Source organism: Emydura macquarii, unplaced genomic scaffold (assembly GCF_026122565.2).
Source record: "Emydura macquarii macquarii isolate MOO-44397 ecotype Brisbane River unplaced genomic scaffold, CSIRO-AGI_Emac_v2 contig_1119, whole genome shotgun sequence".
NCBI lineage: Eukaryota > Metazoa > Chordata > Testudines > Chelidae > Emydura > Emydura macquarii.
The window spans coordinates 4,845,913-4,862,952 of record NW_027131256.1 but is presented as its reverse complement, the minus strand read 5'-3'; the positions used below and the strand labels follow the sequence as shown (position 1 = coordinate 4,862,952).

Here is a 17,040-nt window from a genome sequence, read left to right as displayed (position 1 = left end):
TTCCTCTGCAGCATTGAGCGGGGTCATCTGCTAGGATCACCTGGGCCTATCACAAGCAACCAGCTTCCTGTCATTCCAGAGGCCTCAGGCATTGGTAGCACCTTGGCTCTGCCTGTTTTCTGGCTGTGACTAAGAACAGTTTAGTCTCCCGAAGCCTTCAAATTTTGCAGGATAATTGGCCCCAATTTGGATTTCATACTGAGGAGCTGATGCAATAAAATGGGTTGGGAAAGATTCTTGCATGAGGTGTTTTTATATATAGTCATCATTGCTGGCCACTGCTACAGGACTAGAGCCAGAGTCTGCAACCAGAGAGGAAATGGCATTGACCAGGGTAATAGCTACCCCTGGAAGGGGCTGGTGAAGCTAAGAGCACATAATAAATGGGTCAAGCTGGTGCAGGCCCCAGGCTCAAATACTGGGTGGCTGGGCCCCCTTACTACTTTTAGGATATACCTCACTTCTGTCTTATGGTTCCTTTCTTTTCACTACTGTTTCAAATCAAAGCAAGTCACCTGACATTCACGTCCCCCCTATTTCTTTCCCCGTGATTTGAGCTTGGTGCAGGCTGACACGCCACGGGGAAATGAAGAACTCACAGCCCATGGAGCTCTCCTGAAGGGAGTTGTGAAGGCTTCGGTGTGAATCCTTCCCTGCAGCTTCTTGACACCAAAAGAGAGGGAAGACAAAAATAAAGTTCCCTAAAAAAGCTCACGGTACCAGATTCATCAGGAACTGGAAACAGTGTGAGCACCTTGTCACGTGGGCAGGAGAGAGTATTGGCTAGAGGGAATCTTATACCACAGGTATAATTGTCCAATGTGCTAATCCTTAAACTCCGGCAATTTCTTTATTATGTATTGACTAGCAGCCAGTCCAGCAATAGGTCCGATTTCTACTGAGGATGGTGGAGGGACATCATGTGGTGATGTAGTTTTGGCTTATTTGATGGTGATAGGTGTTGTGACAATGGATATATAATCAGGAGATAGGATGCTATGTGGCGATGCTGCCTTGTTTCATCTGACGGTGCTGGGACACAGCAAGAGGAAAAGAATGGGGGGAAAGGGATGAATTTGACTGTAAAGTAACCCTGCCTTCAAAAGGTATGGTTTGAATTATTTTTCAGTGGGATAAGCTGGGAGGGGTTGTTAAAAAAAACAAAACAAGTGAAGGGATTGTGTGCAAACAATGAAAAAAATCACTAGCAAGCAGATGCTAGACCAGCTGAATTTCAGCCCAAAGAGTGAATGTTTTTGGTGCATGTGAAAACTAGTGGTCAGAATGCAAACTCTTTAGCAGATGTCTGCTAGCAGACCTCAACATTCCTTCCTTAGCATCAGAGCATTGCTCCTGTCCTGCTTCGTCTGGACCACAGACCTTTATGTTACCATAAAGGTAGTGATAGCCTGTGATTATGTCCCCAAGTCTCCTCTTTTCTAATTATATCAGTTTAGTTCCCTCTATCTCACTCATACATATTATGACAAAACCTTTTGAAATAGCGAAGGTGCTTGCTCTTTATGTTGCTGTGAGAGATGATCACCCAGAGGGATACTTTTTGCAACGGTATCCCTCTGGTTTGGGACAGCATGTACTAGGTGGCCCCCAAATCAGCCTATGCTTCCTGAGGCATTTCATTAATTCAATAGATTATGATAGTCAACATTAAATATTTGCTGCCACCCTGTGGCTAAACTGGGTCATTCCCTCTTCACTGAGAACTTTCATTTCCGAGGGGTATGTCTACACTGCAATAAAACACCATGGCTGACCCTCCCACCACGTGGTCCCAGAGCCTTGAAGACCCCACAGTCGAGTCAGTGTGGAGGAGGTGAATGGAATTAAGCCAAAAAACTAATATGTGAGCAAGTCACATTCAGCACATGGCGTGAGAGTTTTATGGTTTCTTTCATTTTACATTTTATTATTTTTGTAAGCATTTCCTAGGTGCAAGGGGTGAGGACCAGGACAGAAAGGCCTCCTGAAAGAAGGGTGTATTCAGGAATGAAGAGGAGAAAAGCCTAACGGTAATAGCCAGAGAAGGGATTTAAAGTATAGGCGAAGAAAAGGGGGTGGGAAAAGGACATGGGGTGTGTGTGTGGAGATGGTAAGCAATGCAGTTTGGCTGAAGCAAGGGAGGTAAGGTGGGAGTAAAATGTGTAGACAGTGGAAAGGTGGTGGGGAGTGGCTCTACTGGAGTTGCGTCCTCTCACACCAAAGCAGAAATTGACCAACAGTGAAAAATTTTGTGATCTATTTATCACAATTATGAGGCAAGCACAAGCCTGATCCCTCTTCCTCTTTTGCCATTCACTCCTCAGCAGGTGTAACACTCCCAGAGAGTGTGTGTATAACCATCTGTTCTTTCCATTCTCTGTCCAGCAGGTGCAAACCTTCCAGTGCCAAAGTACACAGAGGGACTCAGGGCTGGCTTACACTACAAAGCTAGGTTGGCTTAATTATGTTGCTGCGAAAAATTTCACATCCTGTGTGAGGTGAGTAAGCTGACCTAAGTCCTGGTGTAGATACTGCTAGGTCAATGGAAGAATTCTTTCATCAACCTAGTTACCCCCTCTCAGAGAGGTGGATTTACTACAGTGATGGAAGAACCCCTTCATTGCTGTAGTGAATGTCTATACTAAAGTGGTGCAGCTGTAGCATTTCTAGTGTAGTTTGCTTCCAGTGGCAGAGCTGGCATTAGAACTCTGGAGTCCCTTCCTCTCAGTGGCTCACGTGGGCCATTAAACCACGTTGTCTCTTATGTTATTGTGCTACTGCAACTGAAGTCCACAGGAAGCTGCTCAGTTTTAGGTGAGTAATTTTAAGAATGCAATTGATTTAAAAAATCAGCTTGTGTCATGAGGATCCAAAGTGGCCACTCTTCAGACATTTTTGTACCATTTACATCGATGGCAGCTTTGCCTGAGTAAGGATTCACTGATCAGGTCCTGTTTGACAGTGTCACCAACTCTCACGATTTTTTCACGACTCCTGCAATATTTGATGCAAACAGGGAGGTGGCAGGGAGTCCACACCAGCCAGCAGCAGCCTGGCCAGCATGATCCCATCCTCCCAGCCATGAAAAGATCTAGCTTCCTCCTAAAAAAAAAATGGAGGGACCTGTGGCATGGTTTTCATGTTGCCAATTCTCACCACTCTATGGCAATTGTCAGGATAATTGGTGTTCCTCTGAAAGCCCCGACTCCTGGAGGCACCGAATCCCACGGGAATCTCGGCTTTCATTTAAACAGACGTTTCCAGCCTCAATGGTTGCAATGGAAAGAGCTTGAAAACGTAAACTGAACACACGCCAAAGGCTCCACAGCCAGCGGGCACAGAAAAAGAACCCAGCCTGGACTGTTATTTTCCAATCTCAGGCTCTGTAAACCCCCATCTCAGAAGGGACTGGAGCCTGGGGCTCCATCTGCCTCCTTGGCCTGAGCAACCCTCTGGCTTTCGTAGATCGGGAAAGTGGCGGGTGGCTGGAGAGGGCAGGGGTATAACAGCCCCCCAAAACCAAACAGTCTCCAGCTCTCAGCTCCTAGAAGATCCGTTCCTAGAGCCTTTGGGAGGCTCTTTCCAGGGAGAGCAAGGCTGGAAAACTTCCTCTTCACCAGGGACAGGCCTGAGGGCCGCCCAGGCCAGCCCTGAGGGCCTAGGGGAGGGCTGCATGTGTGGGTCCTGGGACCCTCCCCCACCCCCTCACAGCAGGCTTCGCCACTCCCAACATGGCTCCTGGGACCCTCCCCCACCCCCTCACAGCAGGCTTCGCCACTCCCAACATGGCTCCTCGCCCCGGCCGCCCCCCCCCCCACTTTTTTTTTCCCTTCCTGGGCCGGCTGCCGCCGCCGTCGCCGGCTGATGAGAGCATCAGCCCTGACTGCCACGTCTCTGCTGGGCAGCGGCCGCCGCCGAGGGCCAGGGGCGCGCGGGCGAAAGCAGGGGGCGAGGCGGAGCCGAGGCGCGCGTGGGGCGTCGGGGGGGGGGGCCCGGGCGAGCGTCCCCCGCTTCCCGCCCCGGCTGCTCCCCGGGGGCGCTGCCCCGCAGCTCGGCCCTGCCCGGGGGCTGGCTGGGGGAGGTGGCCGCAGCCGCCCGCGCGGCCCGGCTGGGCGCTGGCACCGGGGGGGGGGGGCGCGAGGCGCGTCTCCCGGCGGGGCTGGGCTGCGTGGCACCCGGGTAGCGCCGGGGCTGGGCACGGGGGGACGGACGGACGACCCCCGGGCTCTGCAGCTGCAGCTGGTGGGGTTGGGGGAGGGGGCTGGAGGGCGGCTCTTTGTTGCTGCTGTGCCGAGGGGACCCTCCTCCTCCTCCTAGCCGATGTCTGAGCTGCACCACCACCACCACCTCCTCCGTCTGCACGTCGATGTGTGAGTACCCGCTCCTGCTGCCTCCTCCCCAGCCCCCGGGGCTCTCTCTGCCCTCCCCCCCACCACCACCACCGCCCAGCACACCGAGCCCCATCTCGCTCACACCCCCCCGAAGGCCCTGGCTCCCTTTCCCCTCTCCCTGTCCTGCCAGATCTCTGCCTAGGAAACTTTGCTTCCTTTAATGAACTGTGGGGGAGTTTTCAGTGCATTAAGCAGAATTGGGGGGGGTGGGGGTGGTTTTAGGGCTTCTGTGTGGGGCCTGCCTCCTCGCTCATGGGGTGCTTCTGGCTCGGGGAGGGTTGCTCCAAACCCAGACTGGGGCTGTGTGAAGATCCTGCACGGTTATCCCAGGGAGTTACTCTGTAGATGCCTCTGGGCTGCAGGGCGTGTGGGTCGAATTGCTGCCCCAGAGGAAAGGCTGCTGCTTCCCAGGGGCGCCAGGAATGCCAGCGTCGCCTCTCTTTCTGGCCCAAGTGTTCCTTGTCTAAAAGAAGCCTTGAAATGCACCGTTGCAGCCGGGCGTTGAGATGTGCTGAACTTTATTTCTGGCAGCTCGTCTGGAGATAGGCTTTAAAGTACACAATTGAGCTCCTGCTCTGGATTTCAGACACCCCAGAAATCAGGGATAGGGGTGTTTTGGAAGAATAATGTAGGCCTATGAAAGAGAGAGGTGCTCTTTGCAAAGTTAGGGTGTGGATTTAAAACACCGCCAAGTTCATTTGGGCTCATGTGTAGGTTTGGTGGTTTTGTTTTTTTAGAACATTGCCCAGCATTTTAAATGACCAATGAAAATAGGACAGATTGAGTAGGACATGAGATATGTAGAACTGATCGCAGCCACGTGTCACAAATATTGAAACATAATTAGCCTGGGCACATATAACCTGTGATAAGACCTTATTCTCCAGAAGGTGGGAAGTGTGCAGTGCATTTCCCTGTATGCCTAAGAAAGCCATGTATTGATTATCCTCCATTACGTGGAGTGGTAGTTAAAATGACGAGACTGCTCATTATATGAGGCTGCATGTTAACCATTCTGGGGTCACTTTCACACATGAACATTCAACTGAAACAGGGTTAGCTTTGTTTCCAATGTACGACAGCTCTTGTGCATGCTTTTTGGATGTGAACAACAGGCCCCTCATATCACTGCCATCTGTCATGACTATACATGAATGAATGGAGATGTCCATACTTCAAAGTGGTGGATTGTAAAGTTCTAGGAGAAAAAGCCTCATCTTAGCTGCCAGCCCAGAGGACTGTGTACCTGCTGCCCTCAGGTAGGGAAACTGATGTACAGAGATCGGAAAGGATGGGTGCAAGATCACACAGGGTGTCAGTGGCAGAACAGGAAATAGAAGCCAAGCCCCTTGATCCACATTCTGGTCCCCTAAAATTCTTGATGTTTATGTCCGTTCAAATTACTTTCTTTGTGCTTCTTAGTCCCCACTCTAGGAAGTTTCTTTGAGTGTTCTTCTAAAACACATCTTCACACAAAGCACCATGGTAGCCAGCCCTAACAAAACCCACTGGGTGAAATCCTGACCCTACTGATGTCAATGGGGTTTTGCCATTGACTTTTTTTGAAGCCGGGATTTCACCCAGTACTTGTGGGGCCCCGATCATACTGGGATTCCCTAAGAGGTGGGCATTTCTGCTCTGTGTCTTGTTCTCAAGCAGCTGTCAGTTTTCATCTTGCAGCACAAACCAGCATGTAGGTGCTGCCTCCTGGCGAGAGCTGGGGACTAGGATCAGCACTGATGGTTTTTATTCTTTGCTCTGACACCGACTCGCTGTGTAAATTTACGAAAACCAACTGGGTCGATTGTGAGTCGTGGCTCACAACACTGGGTGCCTAACTTGCGGCACTTTGGGAGGGATTCACAAAGTACTTATGTGCCTAAGTTTTGGTTTTGGCTCCACTGTAGTCTACAAAACTGCTGAGTGAAAATGGTAGGTGCCTAAAGTTTTCAGGGAAAAAGTTCTCTAGGAGCCTATGTTTCTGTCTTTGGACATGTGCATTGGTGCCTCTCTCTAGGTGTTCGGGCGCCTATCTCCTGCCTGAACACCCAAGCATTTCATAAACCAGGGGAAGACAGGCAGTCAGCGGCCTAAGTTGCCAGTGGAGTCTGATCCAGTAGGAATGCTCTGAGGCCACCTACTGGATAGGGTCCCATTAAAAAACTGTCTGGAGAAAGAGGGGGTACCATTGCTGTCCACCTTACCACTTTTAGCCCAGTGCGTAGAGCACTTGCCTGGGATGTGGGGGACTCAGGTTGGATTGCTGCCTCTCTGCCAGAGGGGGAGAATTCCCACCTCTCAGCAGAGTGCACTTACTACTGAGCCATGGGATAGGCTGGTGCGGGAGCTTCCTCACTCTCTCCTTTTGAAGCTGTTCCCCTGTGGATAAATAACGAAAGAGTGATTGGAGACCTGGGGTCTTCCACCTCCCAAATGGGTGCCCTAACCACTGGACTGCAGAGGCTTCTCTCTCTCTCTTGGCCAATGACTACAGAAATTTCTCACTGTCTGGGCCAGTGAGTGACACACTCTGTCAGCCAGAGAGAGAGGAGAATGACTCTGCAGCCTAGTGGTTAGGTTATCCTGGGAGGAAGAAGACCCCAGGTCTCCAATCACTGTTTCGTTATTTATCCACAGTGGATCATCATCAACAGGAAACACTGGGAGCCCCCATCAGACTATCCTATAGTTCAGTGCTCGGAGCAGCTCTCCTGAGATGAGGTTCAAATCCTTTCTCTCCTTCTGACGGGGGGGATTGAACCAGCATCTCCCACATCCCCAGCAAGTGCTCAAAGTACTAGACTACAAGTTATAAGTTGGATGGCAGCACACTACCTCCTCATCCTGCAGCTGTTGGGTGTGGAGTGAGGGAGGTGCCTAACTCATTCCTGCAAGAAATAGCTAAGCTGGCTTAGGCACCTGACCACAGGCAGTGGTTCTCATTTGTGGATCACTGGCACAGATAGACACCTCCCTGCAGCCTGCACCTAGGTACCCGTCTCAGAGAGGGGCAGGCTTAGCACACCCCTATCATCAGCATCTCCCGTTAGTTAGTTTAGGCAGCTCCACACCTAACGTCCTGGCTTTTGTGGATCCCATTGTGTGTTGCCTGTCTCTCCACATTCACTGTATAGGGAGGCTAGATGCTTAGTTTTGGCTTTGTGGATCCGAGTGGTGTTCCTGTGATTTTTCTTGGTGCCTAAAAGCTAGGCACCATGACACTCAGGGTTGCAATGCCAAAGTCCCTTTGTGGATGCCAGCCATAGGGCCTGATTTTTTCAGAAGGGCTGAGCCATCACAGCTCTCATTGACTTCAGCTGGAGTGGCAGATGCCCCATGTTTTTGAAAACAATGCCCATATTGTCTCAAGTTGAGAACCCAAAATGGATAGTTTTGCAAATTTGGGCCTTCCGTCTCTGTGCCTCAGTCTTCCCATCTGTAAAAAGGGGATAATATTTACTTTCCTCCTTGAGCAGGAGTTTTGTGAGGGTAAATTAGTTCTTGTAAAGAATCTTGAGTTCTTTAGATGAATAGCACTTGCAAGCTATCATTTCCCTAGTGATACTGATGGTTCACTGCTGTAGCTAAGGATGCAAAGTAGTTTTAATGTAGATAGGACCAGGGCTGGGCATTTGACTGTTCCAAAATAATTGGCCAATTGACTGGTCAAATATTGTCAAATAATGTCAAACGTACAAATATTTTAAAGCACTAATGTATTAGAATAGAAACAGCAGTAACAAAAACAAGGAAGACTTTATGGTCTCTAATAGGTTTAGCCTTAGATAGATACTTGTGTGTAATTACAAAACCCAAGTTACTAAACTGAGTTGTTTTAAGTCAGAAAAATGCAAAACACAATGAAATTAAGTTATACAAAATGAAGGAGTAATTATTTATTATTACCTCTTTTAGGTTAGCATTTAAATGTTAACATTACTCAAGATGAAACAGTTACAAAAGAAAAAAACGAAATTAAACAAACACACTGCAACTATAAAAGAAAAGAAGTCATTTTTAAATCCCCCTTTTTTCGGTAGGCTATAGGTCTTCAAGCAGCTTAATGACTGTGCCTCTTTTCTCTTTGTGCCGGGGGAAAAGGTTTAATGGCCATGAATCTTCCTCTCCCTCCCTTTTGAGTTAACTTCTAGAGGTTCGTCTAGTCAGTTTAGATTGTCGGCTCTTTGGGGCAGGGAACCTGTCTGAACTTGTTTCATGAACTGCCCTGTACATTGATGGCCCGGTATACGCACAAGGATATAGATACATACAATATTTGTTCTAGAAGAGTCTAGCCAATCAAGAGGTTCAACTTTCAATTAGCTTGCCTTTTCCCCCCAACAGGTGGCATTAGCATGCTAAAGTCGTACAACTAAGTAAAGGCTCCTAGTCTTGCCAGCAGATAGCAATCCTGGCCTACATTAGGGCATTCTTGCTGGAGTGTTTGATGGTGGGTCAAATAATAGGTCAATTGACTGGTCAGTTGATCAGCTTGCCAACCCGAGACAGGACATTCATAGAATCATAGGGCTGGAAGGGATCTTGAGAGATCATCTAGTCCAGTTCCCTGCACTCATGGCAGCACTAAGTAGTATCTAGACCATCCCTGACAGGTGTTTGTCTAACCTGCTCTTAAAAATCTCCAGTGATGGAGGTTCCACAAGCTCCCTAGGCAATTTATTCCAGTGATTAACCAACCTGAGAGCTAGGAAGCTTTTCCTAATGTCCAACCTAAATCTCCCTTGCTGAAGTTTAAGCCCATTGCTTCTTGTCCTGTCCTCAGAGATTAAGAAGAACAATTTTTCTCCCTCCTCCTTGTAACAACCTTTTATGTACTTGAAAGCTGTGATCATGTCCCCTCTCAGTCTTCTCTTCTCCAGACTAAACAAACCCAGTTCTTTCAGTCTTGCCTCATAGGTCATGTTTTCTAGACCTTTAATCATTTTTGTTGCTCTTCTCTGGACTTTCTCCAATCTGTCCACATCTTTCCTGAAATGTGGCACCCAGAACAGGACACAATACTCCAATTGAGGCCTAATCAGCACTAGGAAGGAATCAACATTAGGAACGAAATAATTGCACTGGTGTAAGGACATTGATGTACTGGTGCAAATTACTCTAATGCAGACAGGACCTCTCCCATTGTTTTCACCATCCTGTGTTTGTGGAAACTTTCACCTTCTGAGCTGCAATTTTTGTAAGATTGTTTGTTTGTTTTAATAAAATTTGAGCAAAATCCCATCCATTGTTTTGGATTTAGGAGAAGGTAAAAACAAACCGTGTGTGTGTGTGTGTGGGTGGGTGGGTGGGTGGGTGGGTGGGGATGTAAAACTCAAAACAGCTGAACTTTGAAACTTCAGACTTGCCCTAAATACTGGACTGTCTGGCCCAGTGATGGTTCCGCTGTGGATAAATACTTAAATAGTCATTGGACTACAGAGAGAGAGAATGGGAATGAGTCTGCAGTCCTGTGGTTAGGGCATCGAGGTGAGAGACCTTGGGTCTAGTCTCCCTGCTGCACTCACTCTTTCATTATTTATCCAGAGTGCAGCAGCTTCAACAAGAGAGAATGAGGGAGCCTCAAATCCGAATATCTCAGATCCCAGTGGTTGGAGTACTCTCTTGAGATGGGGAAAACCTGTCTTCAAATCCTTTCTCCCCTGCTGTCAAAGAGAGGAGAATTGTACCTGGGTCTCCCACATCCTGGGCAAGTGCTGTAATGGTAGACTAAAAGTTATATGATGGTTGCTGCCACTGCTGCTGCCTCCCGGATCGTGCCCCATATGTGACTTAGGTGGCTGAATGCTTGTCTTCCCCTGATTTGTGAATCGCTCTGGGGTGTGAGGTTCTGAATCCCTTGAGGCAGGCAGTAGTACGCATGCCCAGAGGCAGGAACGTAGATACTGTGGGAAATGTTTCTTTCTGAAAAACTTAGATGCCGAGTGAGTTTATGCAGCGCGTTCGGCAGTAGTTCTCTGGATCACAGTGTAGCCAAAACTAGGATGTAGGTGCTCAAACCCCAGACATCAGTACCTTCGTGGTTCCACACTGTATGCCCAGAAATCAGGGAATTCTGAAAACTAAGATCGCTCTGGCAATGCTAATCCAGCCAACATTACTGTGGTGTATTTATGGCCTAAGTTCAGTTTAGGCATCTAAATGCACACTGAGGGACCTAAATAAATGTAGTCTGCTATTCAAAGGGACGGACATTATGAGAAGCTGGGGGAGCTCAGCGCTTCTGAGAATCAATCCTCTTTTACTCAAGTTCCTAAATGTGGATTAAGGTGCCTATCTAGAACCAAATTTTAAAATTTTGGCCAATTTCCATCCTACTGCCCCTTTCCCTTGTTAAATGTGAACCTTAATGTTATGGAATTAGTGCAGACTATTAATATATGGGGGGTTTGAGTTAAGGTTGCAGGAACTACTTGAATGCTTGGAATCTGACTTTTTATTCCCTGGTCTTGCAACCTTAATTCTGCAGTAATAATTTTTTTCTTCATTGCTTTTGAATAAATTTCTTTTCACAGGCCCGAGTCCTGAGGCCTTGTTCTGGGTTCTGCGACAAAGGGGATGCAAAGCCAGGTTAGCTGGCCCCAGAGAAATACCTCTGGAAGAAGCCCTGGGTCCCCTTTCCTGCACAGCCCACCCACAGAGGGAGGGAGGGGGCGGCTTGAAGGATAGCTGGAATGCTATGCGCTGTGGTCAATCTGGGCTGCTCATGGAGAGCTGCCTTATATGAGAGCAGCCTCATCACCTACCTCTATGTCTGTAAAGTGGCTAGCATATTTGGGGCCCTACTGTAATATCTATAAAGATTAAATCATCATGCTCCATTGCTCCCAGCCAAGTAGAGGTTAGTATTTTTTAAGGGGAAATCATTACAATTTTAAAAGAGCGAATAGAAAACTCTTTTCCTAATGCTTTGAAAATTCTGTTAGTTTTAGTAAGCTGAGTGTTGTTTACATAGCACTATAAACTGCTCAGTGCTTAACGGAGAGAGACAAGACAGGGACCAAATTCTGCTCTCAGTTATAGCAGAAATTGGAGCGCCTCAGGCCCAACCCATCTCTGCAACTCGTGGAAGTTCCCCAATGGTCCACGTGTGTGGTGGGCCGGCCTGTCTTTCCACACTTCTCTGTGTCCCCACTTCCTTCTACCTCTTCACAAAGCACTGATACCATAGTCTTCCGGGCTACTTTCAAGATCTGCTTAGGGCTTCCAGAGTGTGATTGGGGAACTGGTACATTTTAATGCTGACCTCATGGTTTTGACTTGCTCACAGAGCTCCCACAGCCTTAAGAGGGTGATGATGCCACGTCGAGCAGCCTTCCTCCGATTAGCCCATTCAGAGACCTTACTCAAACCCCAGCACTACCCTTTTCTGAACAATACTCCCTACCACCAGATCTGTTGTTCTATGCTCCCCTCTGGTGGTGAGGGTTGGGGGGAGCATTTACACTTTTTTTCCCAACCATTTTACAGCATGAAACATTTTAACAGGTGATTTTTTTAATAGGTGAATCTTCAGTCCTTTGGTTAAATCATTCATTAGACATGACAATGCCTCGTGAAAGGTTTCCTGACATTTTTAATGGGACATACGCATTCTACAGAGTCATTTCCAGACTTGTTTGACTTTTTGGACTGACCATTTTGCAAGCGGAAGCAGAGACTTCTGGTGAGACGTCCGACAGTATGCATTATGCAACCTGGCTTGTAAAAGCCCGGCTGGCTGACTTGTACAATACATGCTGCTGCTGCTGCATTACCTGCGTGCCTGTGGAGGCAGGTTCAGAGTTCTTGATTTTAAAACAAAAGTGTCAGTGGTCCTCACGGTCTGGGAGTGTCTTTAAAAGTGCATGCAGATACACTTGGTAGACCAAATCAATCCCTGGGTATAACTAACCAATTCAGTGGAGTTACACTGAGAATGAATCAGTTTGGCCTGTTGTATTTTTCTTGGGTGAGATATTATGAGGGATGTAAATTTCATTTTAAAAAGGTAATCATTTAAACTATTAAAATTTATATCCGTTAACCGTTTAACCGATATAATTTTGTGTGTCCTCCCCCCAACCTGCCTACTCCTCTGCACCCCCAGCCTGGCTTTGTGGGGGATCCCCCCATCTGGAACCTGGGGTTCTGTGTTCTGCAACAGGGCGCTCCGCAACGCCTGCGCCAGGGCCTCGGCCTCCCATGGCCCAACGCTGTCACTATGGAGACCGAGAACCCACGCTACCAGTTAACTGATAAGTATTATTCTTAACAGTAAGACTAATACTTTTCAGTTAACCGTTTAATATTTTACATCCCTAGATGTTATCCCCTCCCTCCACATGATTTTTGTAGGATCCTGAATGCTTTAATTCCCACCAAAGTCAGTAAGAGTTGAAGGCATTTGTACCTGGCATGAAAGGATTCATAACCTCACAGGACAGGGTGGTTAGTTATAGCGTCCTACATAGTTAAGTATTTGCTATAGATATATAGTTGTAGCTATAGCTATATGGTATGTGTGACTGTGTATATACAGGCTCCCATACACACATTACATTTTCAGAAGAGTTTTTAAAAATATCTGTCACAATTTCACTGTCTCCATAAGTGAATGGACTGTCGCTAGAAGTTGCCATTGTACTGATACTTTCCGACATGAACTCTAGTCTGATGATTTGGAATAGGAGTCAAGCAATTCAACTCTCATTTAAATGCATGAGAAAGCAGGGACTTTGAAAGCTGCTGCAAGTTCAATTCTGATTTTATAGATATAGTAGAGGTAAATTTAACATTAACCACAATTTAAAAAAAAAAAAAAAAAGAATTTGAAACAATTTTGAAAGTCTCCAGCTTTCTGATAGGAATGGAATCCCCCGAGTTCGACTCCGTGTCATCAAACAGTAAAGGGGACAGCCTTCCCATCTGATTTATAATTATTCTTTATCATATTTAGAGCATATTAAAAAAAAAAATCCTAATGATTTCTACTTTGTAATTTGGCCCAGAGACATGAAGTGACTTGATCAAAATGCCACAGCAAGTCAGTGGAAGAGCTAGCACACAGGAAGTTCCTGATTCCCAGTCCTGTATGTGGGCCACTACTAAATCGTGTGTGTCTTTTGTGTGAGAGGAAAGAATTATGGGGCTTCTCAGAATTTGTAGTAAACCCTGATTTCAATAGTTAAATTGGCCATAAAAAATTTGCCACTGGCTGAAATTAGCACACAGGATCCTAGAAATCCTTTTTTGTCATACAAGTGTCTTTAAAAATAACTTTTTTTTTCTTCACTCACATAGCTAACAATATTTTAAATCCTCCTTGCTCCTAGCTAAAATTCCCTATTGTTATGCAATGGGCTGTCAATCAGAGGGATGCATGTCTATATTCAGAGGTGGCTGCATTTCACTGGTAGTGTGTGTATGTACAGTCGCTTGCTAAATTCTGTGGAATGAAGACAGCTCCAGAATTGTGTGTTTATTGCCACTGTATGTATATATAAATTGTCTCGTGCACTCTACTGCTAATTCATCTTCCCTGTGATTTATTCTAATAGTCCAACCTCTGAGCTGCTTCAGCAATGCCATCTATAAAACTGTTTTGGTTGGTTGGTTGGGTTTTTTTTTTTTTTAAATTTCCCCCAAAATGATTCTACCCTGAGGCCTAGGCTGGGCGACCATGGATTAGTCGCACATTTGGGGTCTAAGATCTTATAACTCATCAGGTGTACAAGCAGTTGTTTTATACCAGTGAGAGGAACAGGGGCTTACTCATTCCTATTAGTGTATAAGGCTTTTGTTTCTAGCTCTGGGAGGTTGTGAGATATCAGACTTTATAACTGTCATTATTATGTATAGAAATGCTATTTTGGGTATCAAGCTTAAACTGTTTCCAGCTCTCAGATGACAACACCAAGTGGCTTTCGGGTAATGTTCTTAGTTTAGTAATTCCTGCCAGCTTCTTTACTTTAAATCTCACATGCTGGATGAGACTTGGGTATTGCTCTCCCCTTCCCTTTATGATTTAGAAACATGGAAAGTGTAAGACCAAAATAGACCAATGATCCAACTAGTCAGGACTCTGTCTCCATCCTGTACTGGAGCAGACCATTTTTGCAATTTTTAATCTTTGTCCTACCAGAACAAACCAATGGTGTCTATATTACAAAGGAGGCTGAAGAAACCCACAGTGCTGCTGGATAATTGTGTAACACTGTATTCTGGGTGAGAAATTTCTTCCTGACTGCTGGCTGTTGATCAGTTTACACCCTGAGGCATGAAGACCAATGGCTCCAGTAATTTTTTTCCACCCTTGCTAGCATAACTGCAAATGTCCTCATTCATACAATTATTTAATCTTTCTTTATAATTTTACAGCATCCTGCAGCAAGAGTGCCACAGGATAATTATATGCTGCTGAAGTATTTTTTCTTATCACTTTTTTAAAGTTCTGCTTTGTTTTTCTATTAAAGGTATGGTTCGGTAAGAGTGCCTGACTGCCCCCTCACTCTCACACACACACGTTTTCCCCCGTACCCTAAAGATGGCCAACTCCCATCCCTGCTTCTGAAAGTCTCATCTTCACACCCTTCCATTAAGATGGTCTGAGGGAATGGCTGAGGGATCTAAAAATGAGGCTAGAAATTCCAAGACTTTTAAAAAAGACAGGTTCAATCTGTCATTCCTTTTTCTGCCGTACCTGTCCTAAACGTTTCCCGTTGCCGTGGTTTGTAAGTGCTGGTCAGTAACTAGAGATGTGTCCCAAACTTGCAAAGAATATACCCCCAAACATGTAGCTAAATAAAGCACCATGCACTTTACTGTGGATGGATCTTTCAGGTGAGACTTTGACAGCCAAGCTCCTGCTCCTGCATGGACATTCCAAGTGCCATGGAAGTTTTAAAGAGCAGGTGTTTGTCCCATTGTCTTTGGCCAATACTTTCCTCACGGGCCCTTCTTGCCTTCTGCCTTTCTCCCCAGAGAGGGCTGCATTTTGATGGTACTGTATATGTACAGCATCTGAGGCTTTGGCTGCCTTTCATTATAAATTTCTGTACTTCTCCGCATTGAGACCGGTTGACGGCTCCTTTCCATTTCCCGGTATTGTGCTTTATGGTGGAACCCTGCATTCGTCAGCTTGTCACTTCTGAATTTAAATTCTGAAGGAGAGAGGAATTTTCAGTCACTGAGCAAAAATTAATCCAATACTATTGATAACGCTGGATCTTGGAATGGATTTAAAGCCTTAACTCTGAATTTGTTGGATCAGTGGCTCTAGAGTTAAGCCTTAACTATGCTTTATCATTTCTCTCTCTGGGGTTTAATACTCTTTTTATCTGTTGCTTCTGAGTGTTCCTTATAGCATGGGAACATGGGAAATGTGCTGACTTCAGAGATCTGCTAACTGTTTTTGTCTCCCTGAATGGGGGGAGGAGCACAGGGTTCTGCTTCCAGGTGGCAGGTGTGTTCTTTTGTTACCCTGTGGGAGTTGGAAGGTTGTGTTGTAAGCTGGGGGCTTGCAAGCCAGATATTTAGTTTGCAGCCTGACAACCTGTCGGTTATTTCTTCATGACAATGAGTTTGAAAAAATGAAAGTACGACCTCTGAACTGGTGTAGTCTTAAAGGGTTTCTTGCCACTGTGTACTGGAAGCCATGAGCCTTGCAGCTGCCCTTGCCCTGCACCTCACCCCGTGCATGCATGTTTGAAAAGTACCCAAAAGCCCCTGTTCCCAGCAGCTGGGCGAGGCAATGTGGAGTAGGTAGTGGAGGGTTCCTAGAATGCACTGGTACAGGTGTGGCTATAAGATGTGCTGTGCCACAGGAATAAACGAGGGGACCTGCCACCTCATGGCGTTTTCCCCAAGTGAGGGAACTGTCGCAGGGATATTAGAAGTCCCCCTGGTCTTTCTCCTCTTCCTTCCCCAGCTGTTTCCAGTCCCATCTCCGCTCATTCCTTTTCCTTGCTGCTCACCTGTCTTCCCCCACCTTCCAGCACTTACGGATTTGCATACTGGCAGTGGTTGTAGTTGGGGTGACTAGCCTCCGGGTAGTGGAAATGCAAATAGCGTTCTGTCAGCTGTTGCTGATAGCTCCTTTTGTGCTTACTGCCAGCAACTGTTCTTCCTGATTCCAGCGGGACAGCCTGCAGTGCTCTCCTGCGGGAGGCAGGGGGAAAGGAAGTCAGGTCAGTAATGCACAACTTCACAGGCACAGCAGCAGCACCCTTGTCATCTCTGCTTAATCAGAAAGCAGTGGCGTGCAAGTGGAAAATCCCACTCTCCTCTGAGTTGTGTGTGTACTATAGCATACACTTGCCTGTAGGGATGGAGACAGGGATATCTATTTTAGGGGCTTAGAGGGAGGATACATTTTCTGTGCATGTGATCATGGTGCAGGAGGATAACAGGTGGCCTGTGAGGGACAATATGGTGTCAAATCTAGGTACCGAGCTGTCTCAGCAGAGAGGGCTGATATCTGCCATTTTGGTTCACTTCTTGTGACTGAGACTATACACACAAAGCACTAACATGCAGCCACCTCTGGGGTTCAGGGCCCAGCAGCACCAAAAATCAGGGGATCTTTCACATTTTTTCAGATCCTTAAGTTCAGGTCTCACTTTTCACCAACTAACAAGCTACAAGACATTCA

The 17,040-nt window shown here is 46.6% G+C and overlaps 1 protein-coding gene across 4 annotated transcripts in view; it reads left to right on the top strand.

Moving 5' to 3' along the window:
- The first annotated feature begins 4,220 nt into the window (after positions 1 to 4,220).
- The window catches only part of TMEM39A (transmembrane protein 39A), a 28,391-nt gene continuing 15,571 nt past the window's right edge, over positions 4,221 to 17,040 (top strand). The window contains exon 1 of one of the 4 annotated variants that reach the window (XM_067546034.1): positions 4,221 to 4,370. The gene's annotated coding sequence lies outside the window, so the exon portion shown is untranslated. Of the gene's footprint in view, positions 4,371 to 4,678; positions 5,651 to 11,100; positions 12,076 to 15,625; positions 16,577 to 17,040 lie in introns of those variants that run through there. The other 3 variants (XM_067546036.1, XM_067546038.1, XM_067546035.1) reach the window with 3 other exon arrangements.